Genomic DNA, 19927 nt, shown 5'->3' on the forward strand with positions numbered 1-19927 from the left:
CGACTTCCTCCCTTCTGATCAAGTGGCTGCCAGGTCAGATGGAGGCCAGGAGACAGATCTGGGGAAGCTGGCAGAAGATGTGGGGGTTTCTTCTACTCTCCCCACATCGAGTCAGTGGTCTCAGGAAGGAGGGCCTGACAGCGAGGACGGGAAAGTGCCGGGAGAGGTAGGTATTCACGGCAAGGACTCGCTACATGGCCCATCCCCAACTGAACTGTCTCAGGACAGGGCCCACCTGTCTGCCCTGGCGACTGGGTCAGAGGCAGTGAGGAATCGGACGCTACCTGCGGTCACAGCGACCATCGCCGCTGGGCCGCGCAGCTGGAGCGTTGAAGCCCCTCGGGGGCTCGCCGACTTCCTCCCTTCTGATCAAGTGGCTGCCAGGTCAGATGGAGGCCAGGAGACAGATCCGGAGGAACTGGCAGAAGGCGTGGGGGTTTCTTCTACTCTCACCACGTCGAGTCAGTGGTCTCAGGAGGGAGGGCCTGTCAGCAAGGACGGGAAAGTGCCGGTAGAGGTAGGTCTTCACGGCAAGGACTCGCTACATGTCCCATCCCCAACTGGAATGTCACAGCACCAGGTCAGTCTGTCTGCCTTGGAGACTGGGTTGGAAGCTGAGAGGAAGCAGACCCTACCTGCGGTCACGGCGGCCATCGCCGCGGTGGCGTGCAGGCGTAACGTCGAGGCCCTTTGGGGGTCCACTGCCTTCCTCCCTTCCGACCAATTGGCTGCCAAGTCAGACAGAGGCCAGGAGATCGATCCTGGGAAGCCAGCAGAAGATGGGGCAGTTGCACCAATTCTTGCCACGTCCAGCCAGGAGTTTCCGGCACCGTTAGACACTGACGCTTGCCTGAAAATTAAGGAGAAGCAGGTGGTAGAGTCTCCCTTGGACTCCGACTCCAAGCGGGCCTGGGACCAAGGGCGACTGTACCAGAGGACAGTTCAGCAGGGTACACCGGAGGTATGGCCCAGTGACCCACATGCAATGGTACCCTGTCCAGTTTGGGCAGAGGAACCCATTGCGGATGTAGAGGCTTGCCAGCAGCTCCGGGCGGACCAAAGGTCCCAGCTGCGGGCAACCCTTCACCCCTTCCGGGAGTTGCTCAGCAACCAACCTGGGAGGAACCCGTTGGCAGTCCATCACATGGACCCCGGGGACCAAACCCCATCCCAGTTTTCAGCATACCGGGTCCCTCCTGAGGTGCAACAGTGCCACAGCTGGGTGACTGACGTGATGCTGAAGCTGGGTATCTCTCAGGCATAGAGAGGTAGTGAGTGGGCGCATGGGGAAACACAAAGGTATTACCCCTTAGCGCCCTCTATAGGAGGGAGGTGTGATGATGTGACCAGGGGGAGGGGAGGCCTGCTGGTATTCACCACCATAAATTAACCTAATTGAGCCAGTTTGTTGACAAAACCAGCATGTGGCTGGGCTTCAAAGACCTATACAGACAAACCGACTGCAGGCCTCACCCCCCCTCGCCTCCCCAGTCGCAAACAAAGAGCCATTAAAACTTTCACATCACCAGGTTGTATAGAGACAGTTATGAAGTTATGGTCCGTCTCACCAGAACACCAAATACATTTTTGGATCAGTTATTCTCCATAAATCATAACAACCCATTGTTCATTGCTCTAGGATACTCAGATCCAGAGATATCAATATCTCTGGATAGGACCATAGCAAATGGGTCAGGTTTGGTATCAATGCGATCCTGGGATTCCCCCGGATCCAATGATACCAGAACCATGACCCCAGGACCTTCCCATGGGGTAGCTGTGGCTTCTCCAGGGCTCTGGAGGTAATATCAGGTAGGAGGGACCATTGACCCCCCTTAGGATGGGCAGAGGTGTGTCCACACCTGATATAATCGGGCGCCCTTGAAGGGGCCGGGGTCTTTGTCCTGGGGGAAAACTAACATCAACTAAGCGCAGGGAGGATCTAAAAGTGTGGACTATCCATCCCCATTAGGCCACACACAAAGGTAACTAACTAATTAACCAAACTGCTTAGACTTGTAGTGCTGCCCGTGTAATTTGTACTCTGTTTACTGTATATACCTATTGTGTGTACTGTATTGTCTAGTGTGCCCTTAAGGCAATTAAATATAAAATCTAATCTGTGTTGCTCTTTTATCTCGATCACGAATCTTACGTCCGGGTTTCTCGCTTATATACATGCTACCGGGTTGGTTCCTCACCCTATATAATCCCGTTACGGACCGGGCTTATATTAAAGGAGAACTGGTGGCAGCATAAGGCTGATAATATTCTGTCTCACTGCGGCTAGTGAGAGGGATCTTATAGCCATTCAGGGATTTGATTTAGGGTTGTGCCATATCCGGAAGTTGTGTGGACAACTTTAAATCACTTCCTGCGCCTCTCAGAACCCGTGCGTTCTGGGAGTGTCTGTAAAAGGATAACTGAGTGACCTTACGTACCCTTCAGGGGTCCGGAACGTCGCGGTTTCCTTCACATGCCCCATTGTCTCTTATTTGAAAATACAGGGATGCTCCTGCAGTTCACGCTCAGCGGCGTACTAGTGCATCACATGACATGGTGATATCGCGATGACACTTGGGTGAAGGAGGCAGGAGAATCTGCCAATGACAGCGGTTTGGATTTTAGCTCCGTTCCTCCAGCGGCACCATTTTGGTTTGGAATCGCTGGAGAGAGGAGCAGAGCGTTACTGTGTCACATCAAAACACAATCTACATGATCTGATCAGATCACGATCTGATCCTTATCTTGTGTTTCCCTCTGATCACCACAGGACATAGACATATTTTTTTTTAAAAAGGGCTGAGCTTTAACATATAAACAGGATATGTCCTTAAGGGGTTAATAAGAGGCAATGCCCTTTTTGGCAACTGACACATTTAATCGTAAAGTTATTAATTCCTTATTCAGCACTGACTATTGGAAATTTCAGAGCAGCAAAACCGGTTGGGTGTCTCTCTGATGTCACACAGCAGTATATATAAAGGCGCTTGCAGTAAGTTTGTCCATTAGCTATATTCACATCAGAATAAACTTCAGCGGAACTAAACCTTGGCTGTCATTCCTACAAGAAAAAGAAGGTAGGTTACTCTTACAACTACTTCCTCCTCTTCTGAAAGATAACTTTGTGGGGAGGGGGGTGGGGGTTTACGGGCTACCCTGAAGGAGATAGGTCATGATACAGCCTTGGGTTGCAGTCACACAAACATGTGATTTCTCCATGCATCTGTATATACGCGATGATTTTTTAATCTGTTCGTGCATTTATGTCCCTGTATCCGTTCCTAGTCCCATAATGATGGCTGGTGAATTGTATGACTATTGGATGACTATTATTTAAAGGGAACCTGTCATCAGCAATAGACCTAATAAACCACTGCCACAAATATTGTCACGCAGCGTATTGTTTCTTTCATGGTCCAGTGTGGTGGAATCATCCAGAAAATCAACTTTGAAGTGAGCTGTAAATTGTTTGTACTAAATCAAGGAAGAGGAGAATTTAACACTGTCAAGGTGGGGAGCACTGAAAGCCTCCTCCTCTGTGATTGACATTATGCATCGAACCAGGAGATCTGGTTAGCGATGTTTATTGATGCAGGACCATCACTTACAGTCAAGGGGGCTTTCTGCGGAAGAGAGAGCTTGACTTCAGTGTTAAACAGTCCGCTTCCTTGATTTTCTTGATGATTCCACCACACTGGGACATGAAAGGGTCGTGAAAGAAACATGGGGCCACATTTATCACTTGTTTTTTCTGTTGTTTTTGCGCCTTTTCGTTTAGGCGCATCGTTTTTGCGCCCGTTTTGCGATTAAACGTCAAATTAGCCGCGCAGCTAAAATAACCACCTTTCCCTCATCTATCATTCAATTCCAGATGTTTTGCTGCGCCTAATGATATTCATCACGTGCGACTTTTGCATTTAGGCGCAAAAACGGGCGCAAAAACACTCCAGCTCGAAGGTGGCGTTATCTGAGAAGAAAGCACTGAGCCCCTTTGCAGAAGAGCTCATTTCTAGCAGCAAAGCTCAGCCAGACACTGGAACATATAATAGATACATTAGATACATTGCAGACAGGAGCTGCAGACTATTTACACTTCATCACCTTCTATTTACAAAATATTCTGCAAAACGCTGAGCTCACAGCAAGAGCAAGAGAAGTTTGCACAAGTTTGCAGAAGTTTGCAGATACGACATACAAGTGTCCCCCATGTAATTCTGCACAGTATCACCAGTGTGTCTGAGGGGGATACTGTGCAGAATTACAGGGGTGCAGCAGGAGACCAGCACTGGGGGATCCCCTCCAGGAGAAGCCCCTGCTGAGGAGGTCACTGGGTGCAGGGTGTCACACACCTGGGTGCTGCTGTGAGTGTTATCTTCATTCTGGGCTGTGGGAGAAGCAGAGAGGAGCTTGTAGCAGGATCACATGTAAGTGCCCGAATCTAACATTGCGCCTAAACTGCGCCTAAACTGTTTTAAAGTAAAGTGATTAATAAGAGGCAGGAAATTAACTTATCACAGATGGTTGTAGCTTGTGATAAATCTGGCAAAACAGTGCGCCTGAATTTAGGCGCAACTACTACACTTTGGCGCACAAAAGTGATAAATGTGGCCCATGATCTGTAAGGTGTTAAACTGCTTGACAACATACTGGTAGTGATTTATTGGGTCAATTTCTGCTGACAGGTTCCCGTTAAATCAATATCTTACTATCTAACAAATAGTAGATAAAGCTATTGACAACATAGTTCTCTTTTCTTGTGAGTTAACATTTCACATGTGGAGCAACTTACCAAAGCCTAAATGTATTAGTATTGTCTTATACGGCTTTTGCTTAATATGTCAAGTTGTTATTAAAATAACTGAGCGATTGATCATTGAGCAAGAACTTGTAGGACTGATGTCCTGTTATCATTCTACCATATCCAATCTATCTTAGCACAAAAAGTTATTTGTTCTTTCCTTTTTTAATTATCCTCAGGTATGGAATGTGACTTTTCACAAAATGAATGTTATTTATCTCATTTCCAGTTGAGTATGCAGATTTTTGTGAAGACCCTGACAGGAAAGACCATTACACTTGAGGTTGAGCCCAGTGACGAAATTGAGGATGTGAAGGCAAAGATCCAAGACAAAGAAGGAATCCCACCAGATCAGCAGAGATTGATCCTTGATGGAAAACAGATGGAAGATGGTCGCACCCTATCAGATTATAACATCCAGGATAAATGCACCATATCCATGGTATTACATTAGAAGGTTAAGATGGCTTTATCTTTTATTACACTCACTGTATTATATCAGTTTGAATAATCCTATGGGTTTTTCTAATGCCACCAATCAGAATGTTGTCTTCTTTTTTTGAATAAAATTGTCTTACTTAAAAAAATATTAAACTGCAGTTATTAATTTTAAGGAATACACTTCAGGGTGGTGATTTCAGGGTGATATGTGATTTATTCGTGTCCTAACTAGGGGACCTTATATTCCATGGAATAGTTTTGGTGCACGGTTAGACCGACACAAAGCAAATCTACCAACTTCTAAACCCCTTCCTGAATGTGGAAAGCCAGTTATTTATTTTTGCAATGTCTCTCTTTCTGTAATAATATTCATCGGGGGGCAATATATACATAATGTGGTAAATTTGGGGTTATAGAAGTACAATTTGCACTATAAATAAGTGAGGGCATTGGTCAGTCACTATCTATAGTAAAACTTATTTAGAAATCAGGAAAGGCTGTAACCAAATTTTTTGGTGGGCTTTTATTGATTTTTTTTCAAGGGGCATGTATATGCAGTATACTGATTGATTTAGTGGCCACAGTATATATTTTAACTGAGGGGGTTATATCTAATTCATTCAAGAGGCTTAGTATATTGCAAATTTATTATAAATGGAGGATTCGCAGTGCATTGTTGATATATGCCGCGGGCACGTAATGAGCATTTGTGTGCAGTATATATTGCTTAGGAGCATAGTGTGGAACATAGGGGGTCATTTACTAAGGGCCCGAATCGCGATTTACGACGATTTACCCGAATTTTACCGTTTTGCGCTGATTTTCCCTGAATTGCCCCGGGATTTTGGCGCACGCGATCGTATTGTGGCGCATCGGTGCCGGCATCCACGCGACGGAAATTGGGGGGCGTGGCCGTCCAAAAACCCGACGGATTCGGAAAAACCGCCGCATTTACAAAAAAAAAGTGTTGCTTGACACGCGCTTATCTGCACCAAGTAATAGAAGGTGAACTCCGACAGACTTCAGTGGACCACGGCGCAGCAGCGACACCTGGTGAATATCAGCGCATGGACCTTAGTGAATCCCGTCCGGACCCGAATCAGCTTCGGAGAACCCGCCGCTGGATCGCGACTGGACCGGGTAAGTAAATCTGCCCCATTGTTGTCATGTAGGGGACTCTATACTATAAGTGAATATGGTATTTTTAGGATCGCCGTGTGGAGCTAAGGAAATCTTTGGCCAATTCTGCAGCAATTACATCTGTGAGAAGTCTTCATGCAGTACCATAACCGAAAGAGGAAAATCGTAACAAGTTAGTCCATGGGTGGACAGTTAATTTTTCCATTAGGCCACATGAGAACATACTTATACTAACCCAATACCTGTACTGTATTCAGTATATATATATATATATATATATATATATATATATATATATATATATATATATATCCTATCCCTACATTTAAAATAACAGTAAGTAAAACGTTACATGTTTCGCTGAAAGTATGGAGGGCATAAGTGCATCATTATTTAATAATTTCACATTTTTCAACAATCCCACATGGGCCATGTAAGAGATAGTTAGAGGGCCGGACGTGGCCCTCGGGCAATGCCCAGGTTTGAGTTTGTTGCTATATGCCACTTATGATAAATAGCCTGGGAAAAAGAGCCAAGGGAGCCAACGGCCCCAAAACCACTGGCCTCCCGTATAGAAGGAAAAGGGGAAACAAAGACAAGGGCCCTCTCCTCATGATTTACAGTCCTTACTAATAAAATATATAAAATATTATAGGTGGGTTCTCACCTGATGGCACAATTTAATGTGCATATAGTGGAATTCCTGGCAGCCAATACTCGGTTTTACTATCCTCCACGGTCCAGGGGAATCAGTGGGTAGTTTGGTCCAGGGGAATCAGTGGGTAGTTTGGAAGGTGAATTAAGCTGATTTCCTCCGTATAGAAGGTTAGGGTTATGATCAAAAGGAATTCACTTTACCCGATCCATGTAGAGGGTTAACAGGTTCTATATTATAAATCGGCAACGCATTTTGGTCCAGGACATGACAACTGATGCCTGACGAAGGTCCATGTCCTGGACCGCAATGTCTTCCCGATTTATAATAAAAAACCTGTTAACCTTCTACACAGATCAGCCTTCAATGGTGTTCGCTGTATTGTAAGAGGCCACATCCAGGTAGAGAACAATGATGCACCAGCCAGCTGAATGGGGATTTATAGTACATATCTCCCTTATAAAACTCAGCAGCCAACCAAGTATATGGCTTAAATGGGGAACCAGGGGCGTAACACACATTTATACACACATTTACACACATACATTTATACATTCATGCACACACATTTATGCACTTATGCACATGTATGCACTCGGATGGAGTGTGGGAGGAAACCGGAGGACCCGGAGGAAGCCCATGCAAACATGGAGAGAACATACAAACTCTTTGCAGATGTCCTGGATGGGACTTGAACCCAGGACTTCAGCGCTGCAAGGCTATAGTACTAACCACTGAACCACAGTCATACTAGTAGGTTGATTACATTGTGAGCCCCATTGGGGACAGGGACCGATTTCACAAGCTGCGCTGCGTAATCTGTGTGCACTATATAAAGGAATTATTATTATAATTACACCTTGTTCTAAGAATGAGCTAAATATTAACTCTTTGTTAATGTGCTGCCTAAGGACAATAGGGAAATGGAAGTTTGCATTAGAAGAGAATGGCCTTTTTGGAAAATGATTATTAAGATTTTAATTATATAGTAACAAAGAATTCAATTTATAGAAAGTGATGTCCAACTTCTGGCAGTTGGCTCCGATCTTTTTCTGCATTTGCTTACCTTACTTATCCTTTCAAATGATTGAGAATCAGTTACTTTGTTTATATATGAGGGATACCATTATTTCAGGCCATTTTTTAACTTGCATTCTGAGTGTTTTGGCTGTTTTTTTTCACTCTGCAGAATCTGGGGGGCATTTATCTTTATTTTTCTTCATTTTTTTCTGCTTGTTATGTGTTTTAGACTTTTTTTTTATAATGGGCAGGCTACCACAGGGGGGCTGGCAGGCTACCGCAGGGGGGATGGCAGGCTACTACAGGGGGGCTGGCAGGCTACTGCACTACAAGGGTCTGGCTGGCTACTACAGGGGACTGGAAGGCTACTACAGGGGGCTGGAAGGCTACTACAGGGGGCTGGCTGGCTATATACTGGGACCTGTGACCAATGCATTTCCCACCCTCGGCTTATACTCGAGTCAATAGGTTTTTCCAGTTTTTTTTGTGTTAAAATTAGGGGTCTCGGCTTATACTTGGGTCGGCTTATACTCGAGTATATACGGCAATTGAACAAGGGATCACTTGATTGCTTGTAGATTTCACTGCTAGACTTGAGAATCGCAATGTGTCATATAAGTCTCAGTTTGAAAGTAGCCTCAAAACTTATCAGACGCAGTGGGGGGGAATTTAATATGGGTTACCAAACCAATATGGAACTTCTGCCTCATTTATTATGGCCGTACTCCAAAAAACACTTTAATCACGGGGCGTGCACAGTAAATATGTCTATTCACCAGGTCCACACACCAAAAAATAAAAAGAAGTAAATTAAAAAAGTAATTACATTTCTTTTTGGTCAAACACACCATATATTACTGCTGTAGGCCAAATATATTGGGGGTCATTTACTAAGGGCCCGATCCACGTTTTCCCGATGTGTTACCCGAATATTTCCGATTTGCGCCGTTTTTCGCTGTATTGCCCCGGGGTTTTGGCGCACGCGATCGGACTGTGGCGCATCGGCGCCGGCGTGCACGCGACGGAAATCGTGGGGTGTGGCCGAACGATAACCGGACGGATTCAGAGAAACCACCGCATTTTTTTAAAAAAAGTGTCGCGGTAAATGCACTTACCTTCACCCAGGATGGCTCGGTGAACTCCAGTGCGTTCCGATGCTCTTCCGCTCAGCAGCGACACCTAGTGGACGTAGGAGGAACTGCCTTAGTGAATCGCCGGAAGACCCGAATCCACCGCAGAGAACGCGCCGCTGGATCGCGAATGGGCCGGGTAAGTAAATCTGCCCCATTATGTCGATTAATCTAGAGTAGAAGCTATTTGGAAAGACCACAGTCATAAACAGGTAATACATTCCTTCTAGTCTCTAGGTAGGGTTAATAGGCTAACATGGCTAGCCAATCCAAAGGTCATTGTCAGGTTCTAGTCTCAGGATCCTCTGTGTAAGGCCTCATGCACACAAACATATTTTGGGGGCTGTAAGCTACTTGAAAATACAGAAGGTAATTCGTACATGGCCCCATTGACTTCTATTGTGCAGGGTTAAGGTGCAGTAGGGCATGTTCCATGCCTAGCTTTACCTGGAATACCTGAATTATTCCTAATAATTCAATGAGGAGAAATGTATCTTTGCAGTTGCACCTGTTTTCAGGTTAAATTGTTACATCTGCCGATTTGCACAATTTTAGTGACTATTCCATACCCTTGCCACTTTTCAGTTCTACCACCATGCACCATTTCAAGAATTCTCCTGGTGTAGGGAATTGGAAAACTTAGGAATCAGTTGCACAAAAATTTGCAACTTTTTCATTTAATGCTTAATTACTTTGAGAGAGAACACAAGACATCATGGGATCTGTGGGCAAGCTAACTGGCTTCAGCTTAAGGGCACAGACTGACATACATTAGTCTCCACCTACTTCAGATTTTTGTCAAACACTTTCAGAAGAAAAAATTCTATAACATCGGAAAGAAAAGGGCAAGCAGCACAAAGTAGGCATCATACTGTTTGTTATTTAAAAAGGGGAATCACATATAATAATTTGGTAAAATCATTTAGAGTTATGCTTTAAAGATCAGAATATTCTATTTCCAGAGCACTTAACAATCTGCAAGGCTTTTTTTTCAGTTCTTTTCCAGGCGTTAAAAAAAATAGAATCAAAGCATTGGATGTGGATTTTCACAGATCTAATTTATTGTTTTTTTTGTTTTTTTTAGCAAAATATGCAGATCCTTGTAAAAACCCTCATAGGCAAGACCATCGCCCTTGAAGTAACATACAATGACACTATTGAAAACCTAAAAGCAAAGATCCAAGAAAACGAGGGTATCCCACCAGATCAGCAGAGATTAGCCTATTAGGGCTATCAGCCAGAAAATGGCCCCACCCTATGTAAAATCCCACAATGTCTTTTTGTTATGTGAGCGATTCAGGTGGCCATTGCAAATTGGGGCAAAATTTTTAATAAGTGTAAATTACAAACTAATTCAAAAACTAAGCACTAATGACATAGGTCCATTATTGTTAATGGCTAGATTAATAATAACACAATGGCATATAGGATACAATATATTATTAAGGCGGGAGAGACTGATTGACATGCGCCACACAAATGGATATAAAGAAAACGCATTTGAGTAGAAAACGATAGATAGATAAAGGAAACAATCCAAGTAGAAAAATAATTTTGACTAAATGTGCCAAGATAGGCTGGCCCAGGTTTAAATAACCAGATTCTCCACTTTTGGGACACGCCACCTGAAGAAGCAGTAAGTGAAACGCGCGTGGGGGCGAGGAGGCAATGTCAGCTGGTTGCAAAGGTAGCGATTTTCATAGTAGAAGTACGCATCAGGTCTTGACTTAATGCACTTTATAATCTTTATACTCTTTATGTAATACAATATAATGTTATAGAAACCCTATGAAATAAGAAATTTTTAATAATCTTAATATCAAATACCTCCTTGTTACAGTCTAGTCCGTCCCTCCTATTAATTTTGGGGAACATTGTTTGATTTTATTGAGTTGAATGTGTTTCTTTTAAAAGAATATTAAATAAATAAATTTCATATTTTATTAAAAGAAAATGGACATGGTCCTTGTATTTTGGTAGAATTTAATACAAAAGGGGGACCACCATAGAGTATATAAGAATAGGAAAAGATTAATATTGGTGAAATAATATATTATTAAGGTCAAATTTACATGATGCTTTTGCTTCGTTTTGAAACGCATTGCAAACGTGATTTTTTTTCTTTATAGGTAGTAACTTGTGTTTCATATCATTAATCATTATTACTTATGTCAAAAGTTAAAACACATGTTGTTATTTAAATAAATACCTTACACATATCTGTTTCCCCCAATATGCTTACACTGGGTTTCAAAACACAATGTGAATGTGAATACAACCCTGCATTGGCATATTCCTCTTTGCCCCGTTGATATTTGCATTTTATTTGTCTATATAATGGTTTCTTCCAATTTCTTTATATTTTCTACCATTCAGCTTTGAAGTTCTTGGTAGATGGATAGATTCTCATGTTTTGAGTTTATTGAATATAATGTTAATTTCTTCTCCCGTTGTTTTTGATTTTTGTTTTGTTCAATGATCGAAAAAACAAATTCCAGGCACTTTAATAGAATTGTCATGAGTGCCCCCGTGATCCATGCCTCGGATACCGGACACACCCGTGCCCCTCTCCGTGGCGCTACCCCCTGGCCCCAGCACCAAGCTCACCTTTCTATGCTCCTGCTCCCGTCCGGCATGATCCGCATGCGTGTCCCTGCTCCTAGGGCAAACGTGCGCAGCCACTCGAGGATTTAAAGGGCCAGCGCATCTCTGATTGCTCCCAGGATTCCCTGGATCTTTGCGCTCATTGCCATAGAGAAAGCTTCCCAGTGTGTTCCTCTGTTTACTGCTTTGTTCCTGTTCCCTGCTCTGCTGTATTTCTATTGTGACCTCGGACCTCTGCATCTCTGCCACCTGACCTGACTCCGTGCCTGTTTCTCACATTGAGCCTGGATCATGTGTCTGTACTGTGACCTTGGCTGCCATCGCGAGCTAGACACACCTGTGGAACAACCTTGTGGTACCCTGCCGCAGCAAGACCATCCCGCTTTGCGGAGGGCTTGAAGAGTTCAATGAAGAGAAGTTTGCAATCATTTAAATCCTCATTTTCAGAGAAAAGAGATAGCATTTTCAAACACTTCTGCTAGCTTATTAATTTGTGTATCTGTGGTACAGCCCTTTGGGGCTCATTTACTAAGGGTCACAGATCGCACCTTCATCGGAATTTGCACCTTTTTCAGGATTTGCACGGCTTGGACAGGTATTTAACAGATGTCTGCGCTGGGATTGTGATGCACGTGATCGGATTGTGGCACAGCTGCACTGGCTTTCATGCGACAAAAAAATCAGGGGGGCGGGCCATCAGTCGATCTGACGGATTCGGACAGAGTGTGGGATTTAGCACTTATCAAGCACTTACATGCACCAGGAAGAAGGTGAACTCTATCGGACCTGAGCGGGGAAGCGACACATGCAGGATATCAGGCGCACGATGAATCGCGGCAGATGTGCATTATATACGAACAATGCACTTTCGGTGAACTCCGTTGGACAGGTGAGTAAATGTGCCCCATCATGTTCAACTGGGAGCAAGTCACACAAAAAATGATGGATATATTAAATTCAATCACATAAAGGGTCTTCTTATGGGAGACTGAGATGACGTGCTGCTGCACTGTGTTATAACTGTTTGTAAAGGCTGAGCACAAAGAGGCTAGGGTAGCCCTTCAGACTCATTAACATAATTCTAAAAGTTGATTTTAGAAGGATGGAGGCCATGGATAACAAATATAAGAAGATTACCACAGTCACAGTGTCTGGATCTGAGTAAGGTGTCCCCAGTTTATCAAGATGGATTTTGATGGTAGGTTTTCTTTAAACCCTCCTTATTTAAAATAAATCAGAAACAATCAGCTACTTTGACTGCTTAACCAGTTTTGAACAATATACCTTAAACACATTTATATATATAATTCTTCTTTTTTATTAATTGCATTTGGAAATTTAGTTTTCAGTTCCAAAATCCAGTTTACTTCCTTTTTTCTTATTAGTGACTCCCAATTACCTCCCCTTTGTGGGGTTAAACACCCATTCTATCCCATGGAAGCAGAAGGTGGAAGTGTTAATGTTGTGAAATACAATGAAGTGACGGGCAGCTCTGGAAACCCCTGTACATTTTTTTGTTCTGACAAATACTCAGCAATTGGGGTCTTCAGCTTACATATATGGCGTAGTATAGCGTAGTGCGTAGTTCACATTGCAACTTTTGCACTCTATTATATAAACAACATGATGTGAAGTTGAAATTTCTGTTCCCATTTGAATGAAAATACTTACATTTAACAGCAAAAACACATCTATTACATCTATTCCCACCAGAGGTAATAAAATCCTTTAGTTACTGCCATGTTCTAGATATCCCATCATCTTTCTCACTGTAATAACTTGGTGACATCATCGTGCCTAGCGATCTCCCCCTGTGTGTCACACATTAAAAAACTTTCTCCTAGAATTTTTCTGCAGGTTTTATCTATATTTAAAATAGGGATATCTTTTCTCACAATGTTATATACAACATATATTATAAAAACATATAATAATGTTATAATAACATATGTTAATATATTCCCTGATATAAGAAGTAGAAAATACCAGCTTGTTACATTGCTTTTGTCTGCATTTATCCTCCAATAACTTACCTTGAGTTTTCTTGCAAATGCGTTTTTTTGCTCTCTGCAACATCCAATTATTATACCCTCTTTCTGTAAGATTTCTATCTATAATTCTGCACTGTTCTTCATAGATATCATCTCTACAGCAGTTCCTCCTTGCTCTTGTGTATTCTCCAACAATTGTATGTGAAGGATGGCAGCTACTTGCTACCTGCTACTGGTTTCACATTCAAGTTCATGTATGTACCGTACTTCCAATTATATCACCATACAAGGTTAAATCCAAGAAATGTACACTGAGGGACATATATCATTTTGTCTCTCTGAGGTGAATTTTAGAGACATTTGGCGGCTAGTTTTTGCACCTTATGTATGATCCTGTCTTTTTACTTGTAATACATGTTTAGTTTTTTTCTATCCTGGCAGGAGCAAATTTTTGGCTTCTTTTTGAGACTTTGTTGCAAATGTCTCAAATCCACATTGACACAAGCCATGTGAGGGGTTTTATACAGGAGAGGACACTAGAGATGAGCGAACATACTCGTCCGAGCTTGATGCTCGTTCGAGCATTAGCGTACTCGAAACTGCTCGTTGCTCGGACGAATACTTCGCCCGCTCGAGAAAATGGCAGCTCCCGCCGTTTTGCTTTTTGGCGGCCAGAAACAGAGCCAATCACAAGCCAGGAGACTCTGCACTCCACCCAGTATGACGTGGTACCCTTACACGTCGATAGCAGTGGTTGGCTGGCCAGATCAGGTGACCCTGGGATAGACTAGCCGCTGCCCGTGCTGTTCGGATCATTCTGTGTCTGGATGCCGCTAGGGAGAGAGCTGCTGCTGGTCAGGGAAAGCGTTAGGGTGTTCTATTAGAATAGTGTTAGGCAGGAGTGATTCAACAAGAACCCAACAGCCCTTCTTAGGGCTACAATAACGTTATACTTTTTTTTTTTTTATTTGCAGCTAGTACCATATTGTGAGGAATTTGCAGGGGGACTTGCTACCGTTGTGTTTAGCGCTTAGTGACACACATATCCACCTCAAACACCAAAGTGGGAAAATTTATTAGGGGTTTGATTTCAATTAGGCACAGTCTGGCAGTTTCTTTTTATTTTACGTTTATTTTTTCATAACTCAGCGTCATCTCATCTGGCATAGCAGTGTGCTTTCATACTTGGCTAGAAAATAGCCAAACGGCTTACTTACGCCTACAATAGCGTTATATATATTTTATTTCTGGTTGATCTGCTGGTGGCTGTCCTTGCTGCAGTGCATATACTAGCCAATTGTCAGGAATTTGGAGTGAGACTTGCGACCGCTGTGTTTAACGCTTAGTGACGCACATATCCATCGCAAAGACTGAAGTGGGAAAATTTATTAGGGGTTGGATTTCAATTAGGCACAGTCTGGCAGTTTCTTTTTATTTTACATTTATTTTATCATAACTCAGCGTCATCTCATCAGTGTGCTTTCCTACTTGGCTAGAAAATAGCCAAAGGAGAATCCAAACGGCTTACTTACGCCTACAATAGCGTTATATATATTTTATTTCTGGTTGATCTGCTGGTGGCTGTCCTTGCTGCAGTGCATATACTAGCCAATTGTCAGGAATTTGGAGTGAGACTTGCGACCGCTGTGTTTAGCGCTTAGTGACGCACATATCCATCGCAAAGACCGAAGTGGGAAAATTTATTAGGGGTTGGATTTCAATTAGGCACAGTCTGGCAGTTTCTTTTTATTTTACGTTTATTTTATCATAACTCAGCGTCATCTCATCAGTGTGCTTTCCTACTTGGCTAGAAAATAGCCAAAGGAGAATCCAAACGGCTTACTTACGCCTACAATAGCGTTATATATATTTTATTTCTGGTTGATCTGCTGGTGGCTGTCCTTGCTGCAGTGCATATACTAGCCAATTGTCAGGAATTTGGAGTGAGACTTGCGACCGCTGTGTTTAGCGCTTAGTAACGCACATATCCATCGCAAAGACCGAAGTGGGAAAATTTATTAGGGGTTGGATTTCAATTAGGCACAGTCTGCCATTTCCTTTTTATTTTACGTTTATTTTTTCATAACTCAGCGTCATCTCATCTGGCATAGCAGTGTGCTTTCATACTTGGCTAGAAAATAGCCATAGCAATAGGATAGCATTGTTTGGCTTTAAAAACTAAAAAACACACAAAAAAACAAAAAAAACTAAAAAACACAAAAAAAAGTAAAAAAAAAATTAAAGTTATAACTTTCATTTTCAAAATGTTTAACCCGAGGGCTAGGGGTAGAGGACGAGGGCGGGGACGTGGGCGTCCAACTACTGCAGGGGTCAGAGGCCGTGGTCCTGGGCGGGGTGAGACACCACCTGCTGATGAGGGAGCAGGGGAACGCCACAGAGCTACACTCCCTAGGTTCATGTCTGAAGTTACTGGGACTCGTGGTAGAGCACTGTTGAGGCCAGAACAGTGCGAACAGGTGATGTCGTGGATTGCCGACAATGCTTCGAGCAATTTGTCCACCGGTCAGTCTTCCACGCAGTCCACCCATGTCACCGAAATCGGCACTCCTCCAGCTCCTGCACCTCAGCCTCCTCCCCCCCAGTCTGCCCCCTCCCAGGAAAATTTGGCATTTGAACCGGCATACTCTGAGGAACTGTTTTCTGGACCCTTCCCACAGTCACAAACCACTTGTCCGGTTGCTGCTGAGCAATTTTCCGATGCCCAGGTTTTCCACCAGTCGCAGTCTGTGGGTGATGATGACCTTCTTGACGTAGTGGAAGAAGTGTGTAAAGAGGTGTCCGACGATGAGGAGACACGGTTGTCAGACAGTGGTGAAGTTGTTGTCAGGGCAGGAAGTCCGAGGGGGGAGCAGACTGAGGGATCGGAGGATGATGAGGTGACAGACCCAAGCTGGGTTGATAGGCCGGGTGAACACAGTGCTTCTGAGACGGAGGAGAGTCCTCGACCAGAACAGGTTGGAAGAGGCAGTGGTGGGGCCAGACGGAGAGGCAGGGCCAGAGCAGGTGCATCAGCGCCAAATGTGTCACGTAGTGAAGCTCCCGTGGCGAGGGCTCCCGCGGCGAGGGCTAGATTTTCAGAAGTCTGGAGGTTCTTTAAGGAAACACCGGATGACCGACGGACTGTGGTGTGCAACCTTTGCCAAACCAGGATCAGCAGGTCTAGCTTAACTACCACCAGTATGCGCAGGCATATGAATGCTAAACACCCCACTCAGTGGCACCAAGCCCGTTCACCTCCGGCCGTGCACACCACTGCTCCTTCCCCTGTTTCAGCTGATAGTCAGCCCCCTGCCCAGGACCCTGGCACAAAAACCCCATCGTCGCCTCCACGATCCTCCACAGCATCCACCAGCGTTCAGCTCTCCATACCCCAGACGCTGGAGCGGAAACGCAAATATAGTGCAACCCACCCGCACGCCCAAGCCCTTAATGTCCACATCTCCAGATTGCTTAGCCTGGAGATGCTGCCCTATAGGCTAGTAGAGACCGAGGCCTTTCGCAACCTCATGGCGGCGGCCGCCCCTCGGTATTCGGTCCCCAGCCGCCACTACTTTTCCCGATGTGCCGTCCCAGCCCTGCACCAGCACGTGTCAGACAACATCATCCGTGCCCTGACCAACGCCGTTTCTGACAAGGTCCACCTGACCACGGACACGTGGACGAGTGCTGCCGGGCAGGGCCACTATATATCGCTGACGGCACATTGGGTTAACTTGGTGGAGGCTGGGACCGAGTCTGACCCTGGGGCTGGTCATATACTGCCGACGCCGAGGATTGCGGGGCCTACCTCGGTCCAGGTCTTTCAGGCCTACTATGCCTCCTCCTCCTCCCACCCCTCCTCCACCTCCTCCTCCGAACTACCATCCGTGGGCATGGCGCCATCAGTCGCTAGCTCTAGGCACAGCAGCAGTGCCGTCGCTAAGCGACAGCAGGCGGTGCTCAAACTGCTGAGCCTAGGCGATAAAAGGCACACCGCCCAAGAACTATTACAGGGCATCACGGCGCAGACTGATCTGTGGCTGGCACCGCTGAACCTGAAGCCAGGCATGGTTGTGTGTGACAACGGCCGTAACCTGGTGGCGGCTCTGCAATTCGGCAGACTGACACATGTGCCATGCCTGGCCCATGTGTTAAATCTCATAGTTCAGCGTTTCCTCAAGACATACCCCAATCTGTCTGATTTGCTCACGAAGGTGCGCCGCATCTGTGCGCATTTCAGGAAGTCCAGCACAGATGCTGCCACTCTCAGGGCAGCGCAGCGCCGCCTCCAACTGCCCGCTCACCGACTGTTGTGCGACGTGCCCACGAGGTGGAATTCAACATTAACCATGTTATCCAGAGTTTACCAGCAGCGCAGAGCAATTGTAGACTGCCAGATGTCAACTTCCACCAGAACTGGTAGTCAGGTCAGTCAGCTTCCTCAAGTCTACAATGAGGAGTGGACGTGGATGTCTGATATCTGTCAGGTGCTGAGTAACTTCGAGGAGTCAACACAGATGGTCAGTGGCGATGCCGCCATCATCAGCCTCACCATCCCGCTGCTTGGCCTGTTGAAAAACTCTCTGATCAGCATGAAGTCGGAAGCTTTGCGCTCGTCACAAGAGACGGGGGAAGAAGATTCCCTTGTTGATAGCCAAAGCACCCTTAGGTCTCTTTCTCAGCGCATATCGGAGGAGGTGGAGGAGGATGAGGAGGAAGAGGAGGAGAATGTTGGCGAGACACAAGAGGGGACCATTGTTGAGTCCTCCACTGTTCAGCGTGTATGGGCAGAAGAAGAGGAGTTGGAGGAGTTGGAGGAGGAGGAAATGGACAGTCAGGCCAGTGAGGGGAGTGAATTCTTACGCGTTGGTACTCTGGCGCATATGGCAGATTTCATGCTAGGCTGCCTATCCCGTGACCCTCGCGTTCAAAGAATTTATTCCAGCACCGATTACTGGGTATTCACTCTCCTGGACCCACGGTACAAGCAAAATCTTTCCACTCTCATCCCTGGAGAGGAAAGGAGTGTGAGAATGCATGAATACCAGCAGGCCCTGGTGCACAAGCTGAAACAGTATTTCCCTTCTGACAGCGCTAGTGGCAGAGGGCGTAGTTCTGCGGGACAAGTAGCGAGGGAGAGTAGGCGAGCAGGCAGCTTGTCCAGCACTGGCAAGGGTACGCTTTACAAGGCTTTTGCCAGCTTTATGTCACCCCAGCAAGACACTGTCACCTGTCCCCAGTCTCGGCAGAGTAGGGCTGATCTTTACAGAAAGATGGTGAGGGAATACGTAGCTGACCATACCATCGTCCTAAATGATCACACAGCTCCCTACAACTACTGGGTTTCAAAGCTGGACATGTGGCACGAACTGGCGCTGTACGCCTTGGAGGTTCTTGCCTGCCCTGCCGCTAGTCTTGTCCGAGCGGGTTTTCAGTGCAGCTGGTGGCATCATCACCGATAAGCGTACACGCCTGTCGACTGACAGCGCTGACAGGCTGACGCTTATTAAGATGAATAAAGCCTGGATTTCTCATAATTTCCAATCTCCACCGGGTGAAGGAAGCTCAACCTGAATAATTTATCCATTCCTCCTCCTCCTCATTTTCCTCCTTCTCCTCCTCTTTGTACACTAAAGCAGAGGAAACTGGCTATTTTTTGACAGGGCCCACTGGCTCTAGCTATAGTACTTTATGCATTTAGTTTTTCTGGAGGACCACCTACCCGGTCCTCTGTTTTAAACAATTTTTGGGAGTGCCACATACAGGCACTCAATCTATTTCATTTTTCTGGAGGGCCACCTACCTGCTCCTCTGGTTTGAAAACTTTTTTGGACTGCCACATACAGGCACTCAATCTATTTCATTTTTCTGGAGGGCCACCTACCTGCTCCTCTGGTTTGAAAACTTTTTTGGACTGCCACATACAGGCACTCAATCTATTTCATTTTTCTGGAGGGCCACCTACCTGCTCCTCTGGTTTGAAGACTTTTTTGGACTGCCACATACAGGCACTCAATCTATTTCATTTTTCTGGAGGGCCACCTACCTGCTCCTCTGGTTTGAAAACTTTTTTGGACTGCCACATACAGGCACTATCCAAATTAAATTGTCTCCATAGCAGCCTCCACACGTTGTCTCCATTGCT

At 45.1% G+C, this 19927-nt stretch overlaps 1 pseudogene; it reads left to right on the forward strand.

Moving 5' to 3' along the window:
• Positions 1–2948: 2948 nt before the first annotated feature.
• Positions 2949–19927, forward strand: part of LOC140117096 (uncharacterized) — a 47838-nt pseudogene continuing 30859 nt past the window's right edge.

Source organism: Engystomops pustulosus, chromosome 2, assembly GCF_040894005.1.
Source record: "Engystomops pustulosus chromosome 2, aEngPut4.maternal, whole genome shotgun sequence".
Taxonomy (NCBI): domain Eukaryota; kingdom Metazoa; phylum Chordata; class Amphibia; order Anura; family Leptodactylidae; genus Engystomops; species Engystomops pustulosus.